Genomic DNA, 23,819 nt, shown 5'->3' on the forward strand with positions numbered 1-23,819 from the left:
AGCAACATCTGGATTCCAGAGGCAGTAGGGCAGATGGATCTTCCCTTGTTTCCAGCATGTTTTCTGAGCCTGGTTTGATCCAATCTTCTCAGTGATTCTTTGAGCTACTCAAATCCCATTAGAAAAGTCTTTCTGTACCTCAGTTGGTCAGAATAAATCCCTGTTATTTACAACCAAGAACCCTGGCTAATACAGTAGATTCAAGTTCTTATATTGCAGGTTAGGAATCTGAGGCTCAGAGAGGTGAAGTGACTTGCCCAAGGTCACACAGCTCACACCTGTTTGATTATAAAGCTTGTGTTCTTAACAGTACTACTCATTAAATGTTCAAAATGAGAATTGGATTATAAAAGTCTTCTTTTGTGGATACTTCATAGATGGTATTTTTTTCTAAGGGATAATTAGGATAAAACAATTATATAGCTGGAGATAGTATGTATCAGTACAAACTTTGTAAAAGGCAAACTGGGACTACGTACCAAGCCCCTTAAAGTGTTCAAGCCCCTCGAGTTAATGATCCCATTTCTGGGCCTCTGTCCCAAGGCAGTGTTTCTTAACCTTTTCTTTTTATTATGGCCCATTATTAGATAATATTTTCAGACACTTTTCTCCTTGTCTCCCCCAACCATTTTATACCACAGATATACTATATGTTTTTTTTTTTAATTTATTTATTTTTGGCTGCATTGGGTCTTCGTTGCTGAGAGGGCTTTCTGTAGTTGCAGCACACAGGGGCTACTCTTTGTTGCGGTGCGTGGGCTTCTCATTGCGGTGACTTCTCTTGATGCGGAGCACAGGATCTAGGCGCACGGGCTTCAGTAGTTTTGGTGCTTAGGCTCAGTAATTGTGGCGCACGGGCTTAGTTGCTCCACGGCATGTGGGATCTTCCCGGACCAGGGCTCGAACCCGTGTCCCCTGCATTGGCTGGTGGATTCTTAACCACTGTGCCACCAGGGAAGTCCAAGGTACACTATATGTTTATGTATTGCGTTTATATCTGTGCTTTATCCATTAAAAGAGTAAGATTTATTTTACCCCCAAGAATCAGCTTTAGTTCCCTTAAGGGCGATTATCACTAGAATTCATGCTCTAGGTAAAGAAATTCATGTACAAAGATGTTCAACACACATTAATTAAATAGTTAACAACTGAAGATGCACAGCAAAGTGGAATAATATATCTACCAATTTGAATATTGCCATTTTAAATGATCTTCAGTGAATAAAAACCTGCCGTTTAGAAAGTTTAAAAATACTTCATAAACAACTCAAGTGAAATAGGAGATATAAATTGAGGACATAGAAAATTTAGGAAGTACTATTAGTAAAAATACACTACTGCCCAAACAGAATTTTCCCAAAGGAAAAATCATTGCCTGAAACATTTACATTACTAAATTGCAAAAACATAAATAAATAAAATCAATTTGAGTTTAATTCAAATTGATCTCCCTGTGCTATGCGGCTGCTTCTCACTAGCTATCTATTTTACATTTGGTAGTGTATATATGTCCATGCCACTGTCTCACTTCGTCCCAGCTTACCCTTCCCCTTTCCCATCTCTTCAAGTCCATTCTCTACCTCTCCATCTTTATTCCTGTCCTGCCCCTAGGTTCTTCAGAACCTTTTTTTTTTTTTTTAAGATTCCATATATGTGTGTTAGCATATGGTATTTGTTTTCTCTTTCTGATTTACTTCACTCGGTATGACAGTCTCTAGGTCCATCCACCTCACTACAAATAACTTAATTTTGTTTCTTTTTATGGCTGAGTAAAATTCCATTGTATATATGTGCCACATCTTCTTTATCCATTCATTTGTCGATGGACACTTAGGTTGCTTCCATGTCCTGGCTATTGTAAATAGCACTGCAATGAACATTGTGGTACATGACTTTTTGAATGATGGTTTTCTCAGGGTATATGCCCAGTAGTGGGATTGCTGGGTCATATGGTAGTTCTATTTTTAGTTTTTTAAGGAACCTCCATACTGTTCTCCATAGTGGCTGTATCAATCTACACTCCCACCAACAGTGCAAGAGGGTTCCCTTTTCTCCACACCCTCTCCTGTATTTATTGTTTGTAGATTTTTTGATGCTGGCCATTCTGACTGGTGTGAGGTGATACCTCACTGCAGTTTTGATTTGCATTTCTCTAATGATTAGTGATGTTGAGCATCCTTTCATGTGTTTGTTGGCAATCTGTATATCTTCTTTGGAGAAATGTCTATTTAGTTCTTCTGCCCATTTTTGGATTCGGTTGTTTGTTTTTTTGATATTGAGCTGCATGAGCTGCTTGTAAATTTTGGAGATTAATCCTTTGTCAGTTACTTCATTGGCAAATATTTTCTCTCATTCTGAGGGTTGTCTTTTCGTCTTGTTTATAGTTTCCTTTGCTGTGCAAAGCTTTTAAGTTTCATTAGGTCCCATTTGTTTATTTTTGCTTTTATTTCCATTTCTCTAGGAGGTGGATCAAAAAGGATATTGCCATGATTTATGTCACAGAGTGTTCTGCCTATGTTTTCCTCTAAGAGTTTTATAGTGTCTGGTCTTACACTTAGGTCTTTAATCCATTTTGTGTTTATTTTGGTGTATGGTATTAGGGAGTGTTCTAATTTCATTCTTTTACATGTAGCTGTCCAGTTTTCCCAGAACCACTTATTGAAGAGGCTGTCTTTTCTCCATTGTATATTCTTCCCTTTTATTTATCAAAAATAAGGTGACCATATGTGTGTGGGTTTACCTCTGGGCTTTCTATCCTGTTGCATTGATCTATATTTCTGTTTTTGTGCCAGTACCATACTGTCTTGATTACTGATTACTTGATTCTGGTATAGTCTGAAGTCTGGGAGCCTGATTCCTCCAGCTCTGTTTTTCTTTCTCAAGATTGTTTTGGCTATTCGGGGTCTTTTGTGTTTCCATACAAATTGTGCAATTTTTTATTCTAGTTCTGTGCAAAATGTCCTTGGTAGTTTGATAGGGATTGCATTGAATCTGTAGGTTGCTTTGGGTAGTATAGTCATTTTAACAATGTTGATTCTTCCAATCCAAGAACATGGTATATCTCTCCATCTGTTTGTATCATCTTTAATTCCTTTCATCAGTGTCTTATAGTTTTCAGCATACAGGTCTTTTGTCTCCCTAGGTAGGTTTATTCCTAGGTATTTTATTCTTTTTGTTGCAATGGTAATTGGGAATGTTTCCTTAACTTCTCCTTCAGATTTTTCATCATTAGTGTATAGGAATGCAACAGATTTCTGTGCGTTAATTTTGTAACCTGCTACTATACCAAATTCATTGATTAGCTCTAGTAGTTTTCTGGTAGCATCTTTAGGATTCTCTATGTATAGTATCATGTCATCTGCAAACAGTGACAGCTTTACTTCTTCTTTTCCAGTTTGGATTCCTTTTTTTTCTTTTTCTCCTCTGACTGCTGTGGCTAAAACTTCCAAAAGTATATTGAATAATAGTGGTGAGAGTGGGCAACCTTGTCTTGTTCCTGATCTTAGAGGAAACGGTTTCAGTTTTTCACCATTGAGAATGATGTTGGCTGTGGGTTTGTCATATATGGCCTTCATTATGTTGAGGTAAGTTCCCTCTATGCCTACTTTCTGGAGGGTTTTTTTCATAAATGGGTGTTGAATTTTGTCAAAAGCTTTTTCTGCATCTGTTGAGATGATCATATGTCTTTTATCCTTCAGTTTGTTAATATGATGTATCACATTGATTGTGTATATTGAAGAATCCTTGCATCCCTGGGATAAACCCCACTTGATCATGGTGTATGATCCTTTTAATGTGCTGTTGGATGCTGTTTGCTAGTATTTTGTTGAGGATTTTTGCATCTATGTTCATCAGTGATATTGGCCTGTAGTTTTCCTTTTTGTGACATCTTTGGTTTTGGTATCAGGGTGATGGTGGCCTCGTAGAATGAGTTTGGGAGTGTTCCTCCCTCTGCTATATTTTGGAAGAGTTTGAGACGGATAGGTGTTAGCTCTTCTCTAAATGTTTGATAGAACTTGCCTGTGAAGCCATCTGGTCCTGGGCTTTTGTTTGTTGGAAGATTTTTAATCACAGTCTCAATTTCAGTGCTTGTGATTGGTCTGTTTCTATTTTCTATTTCTTCCTGGTTCAGTCTCAGAAGGTTGTGCTTTTCTGAGAATGTGTCCATTTCTTCCAGGTTGTCCATTTTATTGGTATAGAGTTGCTTGTAGTAATCTCTCATGATCTTTTGTATTTCTGCAGTGTCAGTTGGTACTTCTCCATTTTCATTTCTAATTCTATTGATTTCAGTCTTCTGCCTTTTTTTCTTGATGAGTCTGGCTAATGGTTTATCAATTTTGCTTATCTTCTCAAAGAACCAGCTTTTAGTTTTGTTGATCTTTGCTATCGTTTCCTTCATTTCTTTTTCATTTATTTCTGATCTGATCTTTATGATTTCTTTCCTTCTGCTAACTTTGGGGTTTTTTTGTTCCTCTTTCTGTAATTGCTTTAGGTGTAAGATTAGTTGGTTTACTTGAGATTTTTCTTGTTTCTTGAGGTAGAAGTTTATTGCTATAAACTTCCCTCTTAGAACTGCTTTTGCTGCATCCCATAGGTTTGGGGCTGTCCTGTTTCCATTGTCATTTGTTTCTAGGTATTTTTTGATTTCATCTTTGATTTCTTCAGTAATCTCTTGGTTATTTAGTAGTGTATTGTTTAGGCTCCACGTGTGTATATTTTTTACAGATTTTTTCCTGTAATTGATATCTAGTCTCATAGCGTTGCGGTCGGAAAAGATACTTGATATGATTTCAATTTTCTTAAATTTACCAAGGTTTGATTTGTGACCCAAGATATGATCTATCCTGGAGAATGTTCCATGAGCACTTGATAAGAAAGTGTATTCTGTTGTTTTTGGATGGAATGTTCTATAAATATCAATTAAGTCCATCTCATGTAGTGTCATTTAAAGCTTGTGTTTCCTTATTTATTTTCATTTTGGATGATCTGTTCATTGGTGAAAGTGGGTTGTTTAATGTCCCCTACTATGATTGTGTTACTGTCAATTTCCTCTTTCATGGCTGTTAGCGTCTGCCTTATGTATTGAGGTACTCCTACGTTGGGTGCATAAATATTTACAATTGTTATATCTTCTTCTTGGATCGATCCCTTGATCATTATGTAGTGTCCTTCTTTGTCTCTTGTAATAGTCTTTATTTTAAAGTTTATTTTGTCTGATATGAGAATTGCTACTCCAGCTTTCTTTTGATTTCCATTTGCATGGAATATCTTTTTCCATCCCTGCACTTTCAGTCTGTATGTGTCCCTAGGCCTGAAGTGGGTCTCTTGTAGACAGCATATGTATGGGTCTTGTTTGTATCCATTCAGCCAGTCTATGTCTTTTGGTTGGAGCATTTAATCCATTTACATTTAAGGTAGTCATCGATATGTATGTTCCTATTACCATTTTCGTAATTGTTCTGGGTTTGTTATTGTAGGTCTTTTCCATCTCTTGTGTTTCCTGCCTAGAGAAGTTCCTGTAGCATTTGTTGTAAAGCTGGTTTTGTGGTGCTGAATTCTCTTAGCTTTTGCTTGTCTGTAAATGTTTTAATTTCTCTGTTGAATCTGAATGAGATCCTTGCTGGGGAGAGTAACCTTGGTTGTAGGTTTTCCCCTTTCATCACTTTAAATATGTCCTGCCACTTCCTTCTGGCTTGCAGAGTTTCTGCTGAAACTGTTAACAAGCTGTTAACATTTTGGGGATTCCCTTGTATGTTATTTGCTGTTCTTCCCTTGCTGCTTTTAATGCTTTTTCTTTGTATTTAATTTTTGATAGTTTGATTAATATGTGTCTTGGTGTGTTTCTCCTTGTATTTATCCTGTATGGGACTCTGTACACTTCCTGGTCTTGACTGACTATTTCTTTTCCCATATTAGAGAAGTTTTCAACTATAATCTCTTCACATATTTTCTCAGTCCCTTTCTTTTTCTCTTCTTCTTCTGGGACCCCTATAATTCAAATGTTGGTGCATTTAATGTTGTCCCAGAGGTCTCTGAGACTGTCTTCAATTCTCTTCATTGTTTTCTTTTATTCTGCTCTGCAGTAGTTATTTCCACTATTTTATCTTCCAGGTCACTTATCCATTCTTCTGCCTCAGTTATTCTGTTATTGATTCCTACTAGAGAATTTTTAATTTAATTTATTGTGTGGTTCATCATTTTTTGTTGCTCTTTAGTTCTTCTAGGTCCTTGTTAAACATTTCTTGTATTTTCTCCATTCTATTTCCAAGATTTTGGATCATCTTTACTATCATTACTCTGAATTCTTTTTCAGGTAGACTGCCTATTTCCTCTTCATTTGTTTGGTTTGGTGGGTTTTTACCTTGCTCCTTCATCTGCTGTGTGTTTCTCTGTCTTCTCATTTTGCTTAACTTACTGTGTTTGGGGTCTCCTTTTTGCAGGCTGCAGGTTCCTAGTTCCCATTGTTTTTGGTGTCTTCCCCCAGTGGCTAAGGTTGGTTCAGTGGGTTGTGTAGGTTTCCTGGTGGAGGGGACTGGTGCCTGTGTTCTGGTGGATGAGGCTAGATCTTGTCTTTCTGGTGGGCAGGACTGCATCCAGTGGTGTGTTTTGGGGTGTCTGTGACCTTATTATGATTTTAGGCAGCCTCTCTGCTAATGGGTGGGGTTGTGTTCCCGTCTTGCTAGTTGTTTGGCATGACGTGTCCAGCACTGTAGCTTGCTGGTCGCTGAGTGGAGCTGGGTCTTAGCGTTGAGATGGAGATCTCTGAGAGAGCTTTCGCTGTTTGATATTATGTGGAGCCGGGAGGTCTCTGGTGGACCAATGTCCTGAACTCGGCTCTCGCACCTCAGAGGCACATGCCTGACACCTGGTCGGAGCACCAAGACCCTGTCAGCCACATGGCTCAGAAGAAAAGGGAGAAAAAAAGAAAGAAAGAAATAAAATAAAGTTATTAAAATAAAAAATAAATTATTAAAAATAAACAAATTAAAAAGTAATAATAAAAAGAAAGAAAGAAAGTAGACAGGAACCAAACCAAAAAACAAATCCCCCAATGTTAACAAGCGCTAAAAACTATAGAAAAAAAAAAAAGGACAGACAGAGCCCTAGGACAAATGGTAAAAGCAAAGCTATACAGACAAAATCATGCAAAGAAGCATACACATACACACTCACAAAAAGAGAAAAGGGAAAAATATATATATATTGAATGTCATTCAAATGGTCCTTCTTTAGCTTGTGTTCTATGTTGGGTACAAATTTAACTATTCCTTTCTGAGAAGCTCAAGTACTGTCTTCTTCAATGAAGAATGTTGCGATAGTCTGGGTGAGGAAGTATCTTGAGCAGGACGGTGATTCTCCCATGGCAAAGTTTAGCTTTTCCACTCTGTAGGAATAACCTCAGCCATTTTTCCAAATATGAAAACTCAACTTCATGCTCTGCAAGAAAACTGTAACTCTGGTGCTGTTTGACCACAGTGCAGTGAGCTTCTGAGCTCTATTAACTCCCCAGCCTCCAGGACCCTTCAGTGGCAGCCTGTGTGGCTCCATCAGTGGCACTTTGTTGAAATCTTGAGACCCTAAGGATCCTGCCGCTGTCTATATTTCAAAAGGGAGCCCAAATCCAGGCCAGTGTGTTGTCAGTTGCACAGGTTCTAAACCAGAGGCTTCAGCAGTCAAGGGATGTGCTTTTATTTCTGAATCCCTCCTGTGAGCCCCTTGAGCTCACCGCTTTCTTGCGGGTGGTGGCTGAGGCCCTACTCATTCCTAGCTCTGCAGCTTTTGTGTCATGAGCTTTAAACTTTCTTTGAGCAGCTCTTTTTCCTGGTTGGGTCCAGAAACCGGCTCTTCGGCACATTTTAAATGAACACCAACCACAAATCTTCCACTCTGCTAAATCCACAGCTGCCACATTAAACAAGATGATGTGGTGGGTGCCCCGAGCAATAAGCAAGCCAACGTATTATGGCATGTAAACTTTAAAAAGAGTTTGTAAACCAGGGGCACAACGTCAATCTCATGGCACTGAACTGCGTCCCAAGCGTAAGCCTGCGTTACCTAATGAGCTGGGCTTGCATCTGAGCGTTAAACCTCCTTCCAGGGGTACCCGCCATATCTTCCCCTCTCTCGCTCTGTCTCTGCTCTTTCCCAAAGCCTGTGGGGCAAGGGTCACTTTCCCTCCTTGTTTGCTTCCTGGCAACCCCTGCCACTCACCCCCAGCCTTGGCTGGACCCTTCCTCCATCGTCTCCTAAGCCCTCGGAGTAAGGCTGGTTCCCTCTGCACACCAGACGCTCTTGCATTGGCCCCAGCCTGCAGCTCACATCAAGCCCTCTCCAGCTCTAAGGAGGCTCCTTGAGCCACTCAACAGGGAACCCGTAAGAACCTTTCTCTTGCAACCCACACCAAAATGCCCCAAATTGAGCTGCACGTCTTTTGTCATCATGCATTCATTCACACACTCATTTCGTCCACTGTTCATTCATCCATCCCCTAATACGGGTACCCCCTGCTTTTCGGAAGTTCGCTTTACACCACTTCACTTTTATAAAATTTCAAGGACTCTTTATTAGTATCTATTGCTGCCTAACAAATTACCCGCAAGCTCGGTGGCTTTAAACAACACACATTTATTACCTCACCATGTCTGCGGGGCAGCAGTCTGGGCTCGGCTTGGGGGTTCCTCTCCTGTGGCTGCCTCTCACAAGGCAGCAACCAAGCTCCAAGTAAGGATCTATTTCCAAGCTCACACGGCTGTTGGCAGATTTCCGTTCTTTGGGGGTTTTCCTACTGTGAGCCTCAGTTTCTGGATGGTTGTCGCCTTCAGTTCCTCTTCACATGGTCCTTTCCGACATGGCCAGTGGCCCCACTGAAACGTACAAACCAGGAAGGCAATAGAGAGTCTGCCAGCAAGACAGAAGTGACACATCTCATCACCTTTATCATAATTAGAAGCAAGCTGCTAGGCCAGCCCACGCTCAAGGGGATGGGATTCTACCAGGTGGTGGGGGTCATCGGGGCCTCTGAGAGTCTGCCTCCTACAGTCCACTTGGGGAATTGCAGGCAGTCTTGTACCGAGGGCAGTGCAGAAGCAGGACAGTGTGGGCAGGTAGGTAGAGACCCCGAGGGCGTCACAAACCGAGCAAACGAACTAGGGCACCGTCCTGTGAGAGACTGATTCCGCTTCTTTTCTTTTACTGCACCTTTTGGTTTCGTTGCGTTTCTGAAAATCACTTCAGCCTCCTTTGCTCCCGGAGACCCTCCTTAGACTTCCGCGGCCCACACCGTCAGTTCCCAATCTCCTTCCTGCGTTTCCATCTCCCAACAGGTGTCGGCCCACCTGTCATTTAGAAACACCTCAGTACAACTGGCACAGGCGCAACTGAACTCTACTCAACCCGCCTGACTGCAAACAGATGACACCCCCAAACCCATCAGCTAGGCTTCGGCAGAAGGTTGCTTTTGGCTGTCGGAAAAACCAGGACAGATGAGGGGAGGAGAGGGAGGGGTCAGGCAGGACTGTACCCGCCTTGAGACCCAGCCTCTCCCGCTGGTTTCTGAGTTGTTCCCTAATCGTGGTGCTGCCACCAGGCCTCAGTCATTAAAAATCCATCAACAGCCCCACTGTTCAGCGAGCAGCCCCAGAAAAGCCAAAACTTCCCAAACCGCAACCAACTTTCCTTGAGGAAATGCCCTGAAGTCATGATCCCTCATTGCTGGAAATGTCACTTGACTGTGATTGTCACCATGACGACTGTTCTTTCTTTTCATCTAGGTTGAAAAACGTCCACCATTCTAGCTGCTAGCGATTTTTACTGGCTTCCTTACCTTGATCACTTCTCCTGCACGTGTAAGGGAGTGTTCTTGCCAAAGCTCATTTCTCTGGGCTTAATAAACCATTTTATGGGCTACTTTTTTTGGCAGAAAGCCCCGTCCTCCATCCTTTGATCTGCGGACTCTGCACGTACAGAACTAGTGCTGAGTAAGCACTACCTGTGCAAATATCAACAGCCATGTCCGAGACATAACCCCAGCTTCCATTCGGAAGCCCTGGGGACTCCGCCTGTAATCCTTAGATCCCTTTGGCCTCCATCCTTGCCCCGCCCATTATTAATCTCCTAGGAAGAGGAAGAAAGTTCCATAATTCGTGGAATTTGAGGATTTCCACCCAAGTACTTCTTGCCATCACACTCACTGGTTACTGCACATCCATTTGGAGGATGGCCGCCTTTTAAAATGGATCATTACCACTTTCCAAGTGCAACAACTTTGATCTCTCGGCCAGAGGACATCTGCTCGCCTGTTATGACATTTTTACCTTCTAGGTTCAGGCCAGAATTGTCCCCCCATTCCCCGAGCCCGTCTCCCTGCTGGAGTAACACTCGTTCTCCTCCACCTTGGTTTCCTAGGCTTTGAGTTCTCATCCTCTCATTCCAACACTTTCGCCTCATCCTTCCATGTCATATTTTACCTCGAACCAAGAGAAACGCTGCGGCTGACAGGCCATCGTGGTGTCTTTGAAGTGTGCTGGCTCTGGCTGGAGACGCAGCTCACTGGAATTTCTGAGAAGCCTTCTTTCCACTTTGTCTCCTTCTCTGTTTATTCACGGAGGAGAATGTCCATGATCAGGAGGGAAATTACCAGACAGTCAGTTCTTTCTGCGAGTCAGCAGAGGATGCATTTTCTCACTTCCTCCCCTCCCTCAAAAAGCAACAGTGTTGCCAAAAGCCCCCCCCCTCGCTACCTTCATCTCCAACCTCATCGCCTCTTCCTGCCAAGCCCAGCATTTCCCCTTCCCGGGAGAGGGGTTGCAGTTGAAGTCAGGGGTTATCCACCTGCCCACAAGAGCCTGGCCAGAATCGCCCCCCTAACAATGAAACATTTCCTTTGGTTTCACCTGATCCCCTGCTCCCTTTGCAAAATACAGAGCCAGGCAGGGCCTCAGTGGGTTGCCAGGAGATTTGTTTAACTGCTTCGAAATCATTATTTGCATGCGGGAAAGCTTGGAACAAAAAGCCCTTGTGTGTGTAAAAATGCCGCAGGATTAAGCCTTGGTTTGGGTCCCTTCTAAAAAAGAAGTGCAATTGTACACATAGCAAGGGCGCCTGAGGGCTGAATGAGCTATCAGATGACCTGATAGGCTCGAGAAGAAACCTATCCTGGCGCGCAGCCTCTCCTGTCCTCGTACACTGGTCAGCTACGCCTCAAGAATGACCCTTGCTTCTCTGCAAGTCATGCCTTTGTCTCCAATCAGGGGGTCTGCAGCGAGGCCTGCTGGAGGGGCCGGCAAAGATGAGCAAGGGAATGGGACAATCTGAGGAGGCAGGCGCACAGTGCCTCGCACTTACAAGGACCCAGGAAACGTTACTCAGCGAGCCATTTGGGCTACCGAGTCCACACCCACCGGTTACCAAGCCAGGATGAAGAAAGTGGAGTTCAGGTAGCCCCCAAGACTCTTGCAAACCTTAATTCAAAGAGGAAGAAACTGACAGAAAACCGTGCCCGCCTTCAAATCCCCACCTCCTGAGAAAGCAGCATGGTGTCCGGAACAGCAGTGAGTCATAGAATCTTAGTGGGTGTCACCCTACCCTCTCCTGGAAGTGGAGTCCTGGGAGGCAAGGAGAGTGCCCAAGGTCACACAGCAGTCTTTCCCAAATGGATTAAAAGTCTAAATTTCAGTCTGTGACGTTCAGTCACTCTGATGCAAGCTCTAACAACAGCGTCCCTTGAAGGTTTGCTAATAAAAATGAAGTCGTAATTGTAAAGTCCTCCTTACCAAACAGCACTCACGAATGCTCTGCCTGAAGAATAACAGAGCAGAGTGGTTCCACCAGGGTAGCCCTGGGTTCCCCACAGAGACCCCAAACCCAGCACATGGACAACTGAACTTGGTAGCACTGCACACCCACCCCTCACACCCTCCACCTCCACCAGAGTCCACTCAGTGATCGATGGCCCCCGGTCTGCCTCCTGCTTCTTGCTTGGATTTCTGCGCGCCTGTGACAGCCTTCCCAGCACTCTCCCTGCCTCATCCTCCACTCCTTCCAATCCAATCTTCACAGGGAAGCAAACAGTGAACTGTCCAAAATGCAAACTAGATCCTGTTGTTCCTCTGTTTCACATCCCTTGATGCTTCCCCAGGTCTAAGCAGGAGAAGTGCAGACTATATCGTGTTGCACAGCCAGCCTTGCGTGATCTGGCCTCTGCCTTCATTTGCAGCCTCATTTCTCCTGTGCCTCTGCCCTGCCAGGCAGAAGTGCCTATAGGCTCTTTAGCACCTCTGTGCCTTTGCCTGTATTATTGCCTCTTCCCACGAGGCCACACCTAACTTTTGTCTCCTGAACATGAAGCCTACTCACCCTTCAAGTCTCAGCTCAAATGCCATCTCCTCCAGGAAGTCCTCCAGTACCACCATAACTCTTGTAGCAATTTGTGCAAACCCTGATCATGTTGCAGAATTAATGCTCATATTTCAGTGTCTCCATTAAATGGTAAACTCCTGAAGAGCAAGGACAGAACTCTGTCCAACTGTGTATCCTAGCACGTTGCCCGGAATGTAGGGGCTGGTTTATTACCAGAAGAGATACTGGTTTATTAGAAGAACTGAATTGATTTATCGAGCACCTACGATATGCCCAGCACTAGGGCGACAGAAATGAACAAAACAGAAAAAAAAAATCACTGTTTTCTGAAGTTTATGTTATAGTGGGATAATAACCAAATGCTTAACCATATAACCAAATGCATAACTATATAACGTCAGCCAGTGACAAGTACTAAGGGGAAAAGTAAAGCAGAATGAGGAGATGGGGGTGAAGGGTTCACTATTTTAGATGGCAGGGGTCAGACAGTAACTCTGAGAGGTGACATTTGGGCCTGGACGCAGATGAACAGGGATTCCCGTCATGGGGAGAATGGGGAAGGGTGAGTACCAAGACCCTGGGGTGGGAGTATGTTCGGCGTGTTTGAGGAACAGGAAGGAGGCCCCTGTGTCTGGTGTGCAGTGAAGGAGGGAGGGGAGGAAAAGTCAAGGCTGAAGAAATGGCCAGGCCACGTATGCACATCTGACAGTAGGATTTATTTTAAAGAGAAATAATAAAGACACAATTCAAGAGGGTGGTTATTTACAAGGGGGGGGGGGAGACATGGAGGAGAATATAGGTTGCTGTGAATTACTGTCAATATTCTCGTCCTGGGGTTTACTGGTGGCTTCATGGGTGTTCGTTACAGAGGGAATAACTAAGCAGCAAAGCCGTGCGTGAACCGAAGATGAGTCACGAGCCAGGAATTCTCACTAATCCAATTCTGCGCACTGGAGAGAGAAAGTAATTCCCCAGGGCTAAAACTTTATTCTGAAATAAATGTCTGTATACCTTGTACTTAAGAAAACCCTCTAAGTTAATACCTGCTTCACTGAGAAGTTCTCTCCAAAGGTTTTGGTGGGTTTTCTCCCCCAAGTAACGTGGGAGGTGTGGCTGCCGTTCTCAGTTCCTTCCACCCGATGCTCTGAGCAACCTGTGGTTCAGTGTCTGGACCACAGGATCGAGTGCAGGAGAGACCAGGCTCCACGGTGCTGGGCAGGCGCACAGGACAGTGAGCCCTAATGCTGACGCTGGCTCTCACTGGAGGATGTCAGAGCAGTGCAGGGAGGCAGACAGACCCAAGTTCAAGTCCCGGGTCTGCTGCCACTAGTGCGCTGACCTTAGGCAAATCCTGTGGCTTCCTGAGCCTCAGGTTCTCAAGTGTCAACTTGGAGTGTATGAGTCCCGCAGGGACTACTTGGCTGTAGCAAAGAACCACAAACTGGGGGCCTTAAAACCACAGAAATCTCACAGTTCTGTACCCTGGAAGGAGTCAACAGGCCACGTGCCCTCTGAAGGCTCTGGGGAAGGAGCGTCCCTGCCTCTTCCAGCTTCTGGTGGCTGCCACATTCCTGGGAGTTCTTTGGTTTGTCACTGTCTCTGTCCCTGTCTCACCTGGCATTCCTCCCATGTGTCTCTGTGTCTTTTAATGGGCTTCTTATAAGGATACCCGTCAGTGGATTTAGGGACCACCCTGATCCAGTGTGACCTCATCTTAATTAGTTACATCTGCAAAGACCCTTTATTCCAACCCTTTATTCCAAGATCACATTTTGAGGTTCTGGGTAGACATGAATTTCAGAGGGATATTATTCAACAAGGTACGTGGAGAAGATGATATATAACAAAAAGGGCCATAAAAAGAATTAAATTAAATAATGTATATAAGGCACCTAGCACAATGTTAAGCATTCGTCTTCACCATCATCATCTCAGAGAAAGAATCCTATTTCTGAAAACATTCCTTCCTGTTAGCTAAGGTGACCACAAGCGAAATGGCCAAATAGGCCTAGGTTCAAATCTTGGCTGGGCGACCTCAGGCAAATTACTTAACCTTTCTGAGCTTCAGTTTCTTTATCCACACGGATGGACATATATATCCAACACTTAAATGTCTTTTACTGTGCAGGAGGCACCGTTCTAAAAGATTTATGAATATTGTCTCAGTGAATCCTCAGAACAACCCTGTGAGCTAGGTCTTATGATTATCTCTATTTTACAACCAAGGAAGTTGAATTAGCAAGTAGTTTACTTAAGACAGTTGTCTAAGGTCACATAGAAAGTAAGTGATGGAACCAGAGTTTAAACCCAGGCAGTCTGGCTCCAGAATTCCCCCAAGATTAAAAGAGAATAAATAAACTGATGTATTTTTGTGTCTGAATATTTGTTCTGATTTAATAAAATGTTTTCTGAAAAAAAAAGAGAATAAATAATAAAGTAAATAAATAAAATATGTAACCAGCGCTCACTCGCTACACGGCAGTCAACAAATGGTGAGACGGTAACTAGGGCTCCCTCGTCCAAACCTTTCCCCTTTGCAGACCTCAGGGATGCCTTTCCTCCTTCCTCTTTCTCGGTTCAGATGTTCTGGTTGTTGACGTTAATCCATATTTAAAAGTCCAGGCTGCTCAAGTTCCATTGTGTCCTGTGGCATCTTGCCCTTTTTTTCATCTTGTTCTCATTCTCTCCAGTGTCCTGTGACCGTGATGCCTGGGTTTGGGGGTGGGGAGTCAGAGAAGGGGAGGGAGCTGCAGCTCACTCTCTGGCAACTGGGGAACGTGGAGGGGGTGGGTGCTTCTCTCCTGGGGTGGGGACAGAGTTAGGCAACAGACTGTAAGACACATCTCAGGGACGTCCGCCCAGCGGGGCCACCCACTAAACCCAGGAACGTGTATGCTGTCCTTGGCACAAAGATACTTGAGAGATCCGTCGTGGAACAAAACCTCTGTTAGACTTAGGAAAGCCACCACCAGAGAAGACAGGAAAACTCTCCTGTTGAGGAAGCCGCCCCATGATGGTGGCAGAGGCAGGAGGAATGAGTGGTCCCCTGAGCACCCATCCTGGGGCACCTCTCCTCTCACCCCGCCCCACTCTACCATGAGCAGGAGGTGCTCGCACAGCTCAGGCCAATTTTCTGGGGCTCCGTGGCCCCCACCTGCTGGTGGTCGGGGTCTGCCCTCTGCCAGCTGGTGCGGGAGAAGGCGCAGGAACCCTGCCCGGCCCGGTCCTCCTCCTACCTTTTGGGCCATTGCCAGGATCCCAGCGGGAACCCGCGCTGTCGCAGAAATTCAGTCATCAGAGAGTGTGCACGTTTACCCCAGGACGGGGGAACCGGGTAGACCCAGGGATCACTTAAGCAACTCTGGGCAAATTTGTTCACCCTCCCCGACAGACCAACGTCCTGGAGACAGGCTTTCTCCAAGAGGTAAAGCACGGGGCAGCACTTGGCAAATGGTGACGCAAGCGGTTTGCCGCTACCGCCCCACCCTTCCCCTTTCAGGGTCCCGCCCTCTTCCCTCCTGGGGACCTCGTGCCCTTGTGCCATGTGGGAGCACCCACCCATTTAGCAGTCCTGCCTTCCCTCCTTTCTTCCTCATGAGATGTACCTTTCCTCGCCCCAGACTTCTGAGGGCTCGAGCTCATCTTGGTAACAATGGAAGTTATTAAAGGAACAAATCCCTGCTAATTTGTCAGCAAGCTCTCGGGCTGCACCTCCTGGGGGCACCACGCCTGCCTGGGTCAAATGTGGGAAAGTTTCGGCTGGTACAGTCTTTAGGTAATTACTAAATTTGCCTGCTTTGCTGGGGGCTGCTAAGATGTGTGCAGAGCTCACACTTGCTGGGCGGGCGGGGGGAAAGCTGAATCGGAGCATGAAATTACCAGACCGTCACTCAAACCCACAGACACAAATGACGAGAGCTACATGACGTAAAGAAGAAAGCCAATATAACAAATTGATAAATATGTACTTTCTCTCCTTTCTTCTCCCAACTTCTTTAAAAGACATAAAATTATATAAAGCAATCATTATAATAATGGGGGGAAAAAAAGAGTTTACGCCTGATGCTGTGAGGCGAGTGCAGTTGCTATGAACTGGTTGCTAAGTCCCTGAAAACACACTAACAGGAAGTAAGCAAGTCTCTGTGCTGGGAGCAGGGGATGCCACACACGAGCCTGGGCTCCAGGCAGCCTCACGCTTCACGGACTCCTCCTCAGTCCAGCCTGGCTGCCGCCGTCATCCCTCCAGAGTCCCCAGGACCGGGCTGTCACAGGGCTCAACTCAGCCCAGACATTTTGACTGGGATTTGGACTCCTGGGGATTGAAATGAATGGTGCCCTCTGGGAGCATAAATTATAACCAACTTCTTTTTCTATCTGAACTCACTTGGCTTGCCTTTTAACTCTGTAACGCATGGAAAACCTCAGCTTTTTCCTTGACTTGTACCTTCCTCATGCTTATTATTATGTTATAAATGTAGCAATATATATGTATATATTATATTGTCTATGTATTGTCTGTTCCAAGTTCCTCATGTAAGTGGAATCATACAATATTTGTGTGTGTATAAATTCCACTTATATGATGTACCTGGAATATTCAGATTCCTAGGACAGAAGTCACCAGGGCCTGGGAGGGAGGAAAAGGGAGTTAGTGTTTAAGGGGGTGGGGTCAGAGTTTTGGTCTGGGAAGATGAAAAAGTTCTGGACATGGATGCTGGTGACGGCTGCACAACATTGTGAATGCACTTAACGCCACAGAACTGTGTACTTAGAAGTGGTTAACGTGGGGTGACTTTTATGTTGTGTATATTTCACCACCAATATATAAAATGCATAGTGTATGTACATATTAGCTCAACTCTTATGTAGATATACTTATGTAACTATTTTCAGACAGTTTAGATTTTCCTTTTTGCTCTCTCTCCTCCATTGTATGCCTTGGTTTGAGCCTTTTATGGCCTAACTATTTTCTGGGTTTAGGTCTTACACAACCGAGAGGAGCATCCCTGGGATAAAAACCCTACGGCCCTCTCTTCCCTCTGCTTTTCCCACAGTCACCCTCTTCTCAGTTGCTTTTAAGCAGAAAGCTTTACTAGTTAAAGTCTGTGATTTTCAGTGGTACATTTAATAATTCATAAATCATGAGAGGTTCAAACAGGTTCAAAGTTTAAAAGTTTAAAAGTTTTGCTGAAGCTTTAAAGTTTAAACTGTCAGAAGCTTTGACAAAAAACTTTTCCTGTCTGGAATATTTAAGATTGTTTTTCCATATTAGATTCAGGACTCCGCGATGTACTCCTCTCCCAAAACGCTTCTACGGAAATCCTGGCATCGTCTGCATGGTGATGTTCCTCTGTGGCGTGGACACGGCGGGTCCAGGAGACCAGCAGGTACGGGAGCAGCCTGGGGACGGGGCGGGAGCCGTGACAACCCACACTTTGGGGGGAAAGGCACTTAGTCGGCCAGAATCGCCTTTGTGTGGGGATTTCTCTTTAAAAGAAGGGAAATTGTAAAATGAGATCCTGGCCAGCGTGTGTAACAAGGTCTTGGCGGCAGAAGACAGCGAGTTGTGCATATCTGCTATTTCAAAATCTGGAAGCAGAGAGGCCAAATCTTCTGCTGGCCTGCCGCTGACCTCCGATTTTTTAGGCATAATTACTGTATTCGCATGTGCAATTGAGTGTGGTGTCAGCCGCCCGCGCCAAAACCGCTTTGTGGAGTTTGTGGGACAAGAGCAAACACCGTCACTTCCCTCGCAGACTGGGTGACCAAGCCTGGAACGTGTACCCTGATGCTGCATATACTGTGTTGTTCTGATAACGTCACTCTATTTCTCAGAAACCTACCGTGGGTCCCAGTGGCCTTTCAGGTCAGATCCCAGGCCTTAGTCACGGGCTTTCGGAGCCATTGCGCCTCACGCCAGACACTCACCTCAGACCAGCAAACCCTCGCTTCCCACCCACCTGGCTCCCTGCAGCCTCTGACATTTTCCACTTGCAGTTCCTCGAAGCTGAGAAGATTTTCTTTCTTCTTTTCACCAAACACATATTCGCCTTTCCTCCAAATTCTCCCCTACCATTGGCTTCCACAAGCCATCAGCATCAACGCCAAGAACAATGTCAGCATCACCGACATCTTTTCCCAGGTTCCAGGATTTGGTGGCGGCAGGTTGTAAAATGCTCCCATGGCGCAAGTGAAGGTGTACAGACTCCCGACACAGGTAACCACCCCTGGACAATAATGACTGCACTTGCGCATAAATTACCGGCTTTGATCCTAACAACCTCCCATCCGCACCTTTTTCCTCCTGCGGTGACACTTCAAGGCGCTCTGCTGGCTTCTCCAAGGGTTGCTGATGAGAAAACCCAACACCGATTTTCAGGTCTCTCCTCGATGGCCGCTTGGTGGCACCTGACACTCCCACCCCTGTTTTCTTAAACCCTTCCACCCTCTTGCCTTTAATTTTCTTGCCTGCCTCTGTGACTCGCCCAGCTCGCCTCCTCCAGCCCCTCTCCTCCTCCTGCAGCGAGGGTGCTCACAGGTCCAGCTCCTTCACCTGTGGCTGAGCTACAACCCATATCCTAGTGGCCCCAAGTCTGGGTCTCTCCTCCTCAACTCTCCCGGGTCCCAGGGCCACTGTCCGTGTCCCCACTGGCTCCCAAACCAGAATCCAGCAAACTCAGCAACCATGAATGGATTGCCTTCCACCTGCAATGAAAATTGGTAAGACACACGCCCTGCCCACCCTCTACATCCATCTCAAACTCGATATTTCGTTTTCTTTGTGCAACTACTCCTTCTGTGGGTCCTGTTTAGTGTCTAGTTGTCCAGAGTACAAACCTCAGAGCCACTCTTAGTGTCTTCCCCCCTCAAGTTCCCCGTCTGACCTGAGAGCAACCCCTGCTGCTTCAGCACCACCCACCTCTCTCCCCCTGCCTCGACTCCAACCTGCTACGATTTCCTTAATTCCAGCTCTCCTCATCTCTGGTCGTGAACTATTGCAGTTACCTCTTTTCTGGTTGCCCTTCCTCCAATCTTTCCCTGTTCCAATCTTTACACGGTCTAACACAGAAACAGTCAGGTAACTGACTGTCGACAGTACCATTTCCCAAAGCTATAGTCCACACTCTTGGACATGAATACAATGCCTTTCCCAGCCTGGCCCCCATCAACCTTAACAGCTACATAGTCCCCCGCATCCTCTCCCTCCTCCTTCTCTCTTCACTCTCAGCTCCAGACAGACCAAGCTTCCTTCTGTTTCCTGAGACTGCAGTCTCATTCAGTCTCCATACCTCTGCAAATACAGTTTCTCCAACGTGGATGGCCTTTATCCTACTTTCTGCTTGGTGAGCCCTCATTCATTCACGGGGTCCAGCTCACTTCCACCATGAAGCTTCTGAGGACTCCTCTGCCTGTGGAGAGACACACCCTTCCCTCCCGCTCCTGGACCGCTGTGCTCCATGCGCACGCCCCTCCGTGGGACAAGCGTTCCTCACGTGTGGGTCTCAGGATGGCTCATCTTTGAGCCCTCAGCGCCTAATACAGGGCCTAGCACTGCAGGTGCCCATCTCTCTTCTGAACAAATTAAATCTCATGGCACCAAATGACACCCCCTGGATAATCAAGTGCAGGTAGGGTGGGGAAGCACAGCCCCTAATTCAGATTCTTTGTTCGTCTCCAGTTGCAACCTCATTGAAATTTTCACCATTCCTGGATAAGTGTGAACACTTGGAGAGAAAAGAGGAAAAATTATCATTTCAATGAATCTTCTCTCCCCAGCGGACTCAATCTACCTTTCTCTGTGGGTTGTAAAACTCATTGATCCAGTGGCATGTGTTTTAGGTATCCCATGTAAAGTTCAGGTTTCTGCTAGAGTGGCTGGAACTCATTTTGTGCTAAAATCATGCAGATACTGGTCTGGTTCGTAGTTGACTCTCTTTTCTGGCATATGAATTAAGGATAATTTAGAGAAATACAGGCACCGTGATATTTGTGGGTAGGTTTTCCTTTGCTTCAATCTCTGGCGAGATGACCCTTGCATATGTCAGGTTTTGAATCAGACACTCCGGGTTTAAATCTGGCTCCATCAGTGTGTGACCTGTAGCATGTCTCTTTCTGCCTCAGTTTCCTCATCTGTAAAATGGAAAAAGTGACACCTCATAGCCCTGTTGTAAAGATTAAATGAGATCATATCTTTAAGCATTTATCACAGAGGAAGCCCTCAAGCATTGCTACCACTCACCGTGCTAAGTGCTTTATACATTATGTAACTATATACACATGCACAGACACACACATATTGCCTACCACAACATATAATCCTTACAACAAGTCTACATTGCAGGTACTATAATTACCTCCACTTTATAGGTGAAGAAAATGGAACGGATGAAGTATCTTGCCCAAAGTCACACAGCTAGTAAGTAGCAGACCTGGAATTTAAACGTAGGCAATCTGGAGTCCGAGTCTATGCTCTTACCACCCATCATAAGGTCTCAGTGCACTCGATAAATGGTAGCTATCATCACTATCATCATCACCATCATCATCATCATCTGCATCATCATCATCTCCATCCCCATCGCTATCCAGGATGTCACCATGTCTGTCTATCTCTTATTACAAAATCGCTCTAGCAGGGCTGTTTACTCAGTCAGCCCTGGGGTGGTAACTTCATTGCACAAATAAAATTGTATTCATCTGGCAACCTCTGGGGCTGCCCCAAAGTTCGATCTCATGCGACGCTAATACTTGGATAGTAGGAAAGACTTTCAAGGGAGGTCTTGGGATTCCGAAGAGTCAAGCCAGGATACAAGCTGGCCCAAAGCAGAGCGTGTGGCCCTGGCACCACTTCATTCCACTTGCTTGTTGTTTTCCTTCTTTTAGCTGCAGAAAGAGGCCAGTTGATTCCTTCTTCCCAACCAACTCCAGCTAGACTGAGAGATTTTGTAATCGTGTCTGTCTCAGATCACAGCCCACAGAAATCAGACACAGAAATGCTCACTCGGGCTGTCCACGCGTTCCACCCGTGAGCCAGGAAATGAGAACTCTTAATCCAGTGTCACTGTTTTGTAGTAAAAAAATAACATTACTTGTAAAAAAATAAGAGGAATTCAATGTATCTTAGTGCCATGGGCTTGTTTACCAACCTTTCATTTAGCCTGTGTTTCCTTTTCTTCCCTGTCATCACCTACGTTTACTGACTGTTCTTCTTTACCTACTTTCCCCCAACTCTCATCTCCGAATTTATTCTTTGGCTCGACCCCAATTAAGGGTCTTTACCTCTGTCGTCCATACAAAATATGCTTTCCTGAAACACTCTTGCTTTTGGAATCAGGCAGGTCTGCCTTTCAATTCTGATTGTTCGGCATTAGGGGAGCTGCCTTCCCTATGCCTCCGTTTTTGCATACATAAAATGGCTGTAGTAACAGTAACCAACACTGGCTGAGAATTGACACAGGTTGATTGCTATGCGAGATGCCTTTTCCCAAGCTTGCAGGCAAAATTACTGAAGGAAGGAAGTGACTAGAAGGTCCTATTCGGCACCTGGCCTCTTGGCAGGAGGCATAGTTCCACCCTGATGGAGAGAATGAAGACTGAGTCACCTGTCAGACCAGTGCACACAGCGCAGCACCACAGGCACCATTTAATCCTCAAGAAAATCCTATGGGGAAGGTATTGTTTCTACCCCCCTTTAGAGATAAAGAACTGAAGTTGAGAGTAACTTGCCCAAGGACACCTGATGAATAAGTGGCAGAGGAGGGACTCTTAGTTACCATGCGATACAACAATAATAAACAGTAGCAATGACAATTAGCGGTCATTGAGCTTTTATCATGTGCCAGGTACCGGTCCAGGAGCGGGACAGGGATGGTTTCATTTAATCCTCACATCAACTCTATGAAGTAGATACTATTCCGAAGCCCATTTTACATATGCATAGATTGAGAGGAAAGCGTGTTAAGTGACTCACCAAAGGTTGCGTGCGTGGTAAACCGACAGCCAGAACTTAGGACCTGATGGACTGAATTTAGAGCCGGAACCCATCCCATGCTCTCTCTTTAAAATGAAATAATAAAATATGCAGATAAAGGGTTTAGCCCAGTGCCTGGCGCACAGCAATCTTGAATATATTATCATTGTCGTTGTTACCACTATTTTAATGATAGTCAATATTTTAATATTGGTCTGCTGTGCAAGGCATCTCTTGGCTCGTCTGTAGGATATGAACTCCAAGCACAGATCTGAGTGGACAGAAGCCCATATTCCTTGAGTCATTTGATCTTTGCTTATCTTAACTGCCTTCTGCAAATGTCGATAACAAGGTCCCCATCCCAACCTCGATTTGTCATCGCCCCAAGTTTTCTCTTCCAGCAGTCCTTCAACTAAAATGATCCTGAAAATTGCCTTTTCTTTTTATAGCAGCTCTGTATTAGTTTTCTATTGCTGTATAAAAGATTATCTCAAATTTAGTGGATTGAAACAATACACTTTTATTACCTCACAGTTTCTGTAGGCCAGGAGTCCAGGCACGGCTGAGCTTGGTCTTCTGCTCAGGGTCTTACAAGGCTGCCATCAAGGTATTGGCAGGGCTGCATTCCTTCTGGAGCTCAGAGTCCTCTTCAGAGCTCATGTGGTTGTTGGCAGAATTCAGTTCCTTGTGGTTGTAGGACTGTGGGCCCCTGGCTTCTGGATGGTTATTGGCTGGAACCCACCCCCCAAGTCCTAGAGGCCCCCCACAGTTCTCAGTCACATGGCTCTCTTCATGGGAAGCCCACATCAGAGCAGTTTGCTTCTTCGAGGCCAGCAGAAGAATCTCTCCCCCAGTCTGCGAAGATGGAGTCTTACAGAACAAAACAATTGAGGGAATGAGATCCCATCCATCACCTTTGTCATATTCTATTGGTTAGAGGAAATTACACAAGTTGGGTCATTGAAGCTCATACTGGGGTGTGTCCACAAGTTTCCTGGCTTCAAATTTAATTCTTCCCCCACCTCAACTTCCTTTTCTTCCCCAAACAGTACCAGGTCCCATTTCATCTTCATTTTCACATCCACACAAAGCACTTTCTTACTGTGTCTATAAAGTTCTAAAATTCATTCTTTTTTCCACATTTATAGAATAGTAGGAGTCCGAGCCTAGACCTCTCGTTTTCTTTCCATTTCACCCAGGACTATAGTTTATTCTTTTGTGTGTGTGTGTGTGGTACGCAGGCCTCTCACTGTTGTGGCCTCTCCCATTGCGGAGCACAGGCTCCGGATGCGCAGGCTCAGCGGCCATGGCTCACGGGCCCAGCTGCTCCGTGGCATGTGGGATCCTCCCGGACCGGGGCACGAACCCGTATCCCCTGCATCGGCATGCAGACTCTCAACCACTGCGCCACCAAGGAAGCCCTATAGTTTATTCATTTTTAACAGCTTATTAATATGTAATTTACATACCATAACATTCAAAGTGTACCACT

General features: G+C 45.0%; 1 long non-coding RNA gene across 1 annotated transcript in view; it reads left to right on the plus strand.

Annotated features, from left to right (window-relative positions):
- Positions 1-17,744, plus strand: part of LOC137203415 (uncharacterized) — a 685,692-nt gene extending 667,948 nt beyond the window's left edge. Inside the window, exon 9 of the long non-coding RNA XR_010933088.1 lies at positions 17,630-17,744. This is a non-coding gene — a long non-coding RNA (uncharacterized lncRNA). The remainder of the gene's footprint in view (positions 1-17,629) is intronic.
- Positions 17,745-23,819: the final 6,075 nt, after the last annotated feature.

This window comes from Pseudorca crassidens, chromosome 12 (genome assembly GCF_039906515.1).
Source record: "Pseudorca crassidens isolate mPseCra1 chromosome 12, mPseCra1.hap1, whole genome shotgun sequence".
In the NCBI taxonomy this organism is placed as follows: domain Eukaryota; kingdom Metazoa; phylum Chordata; class Mammalia; order Artiodactyla; family Delphinidae; genus Pseudorca; species Pseudorca crassidens.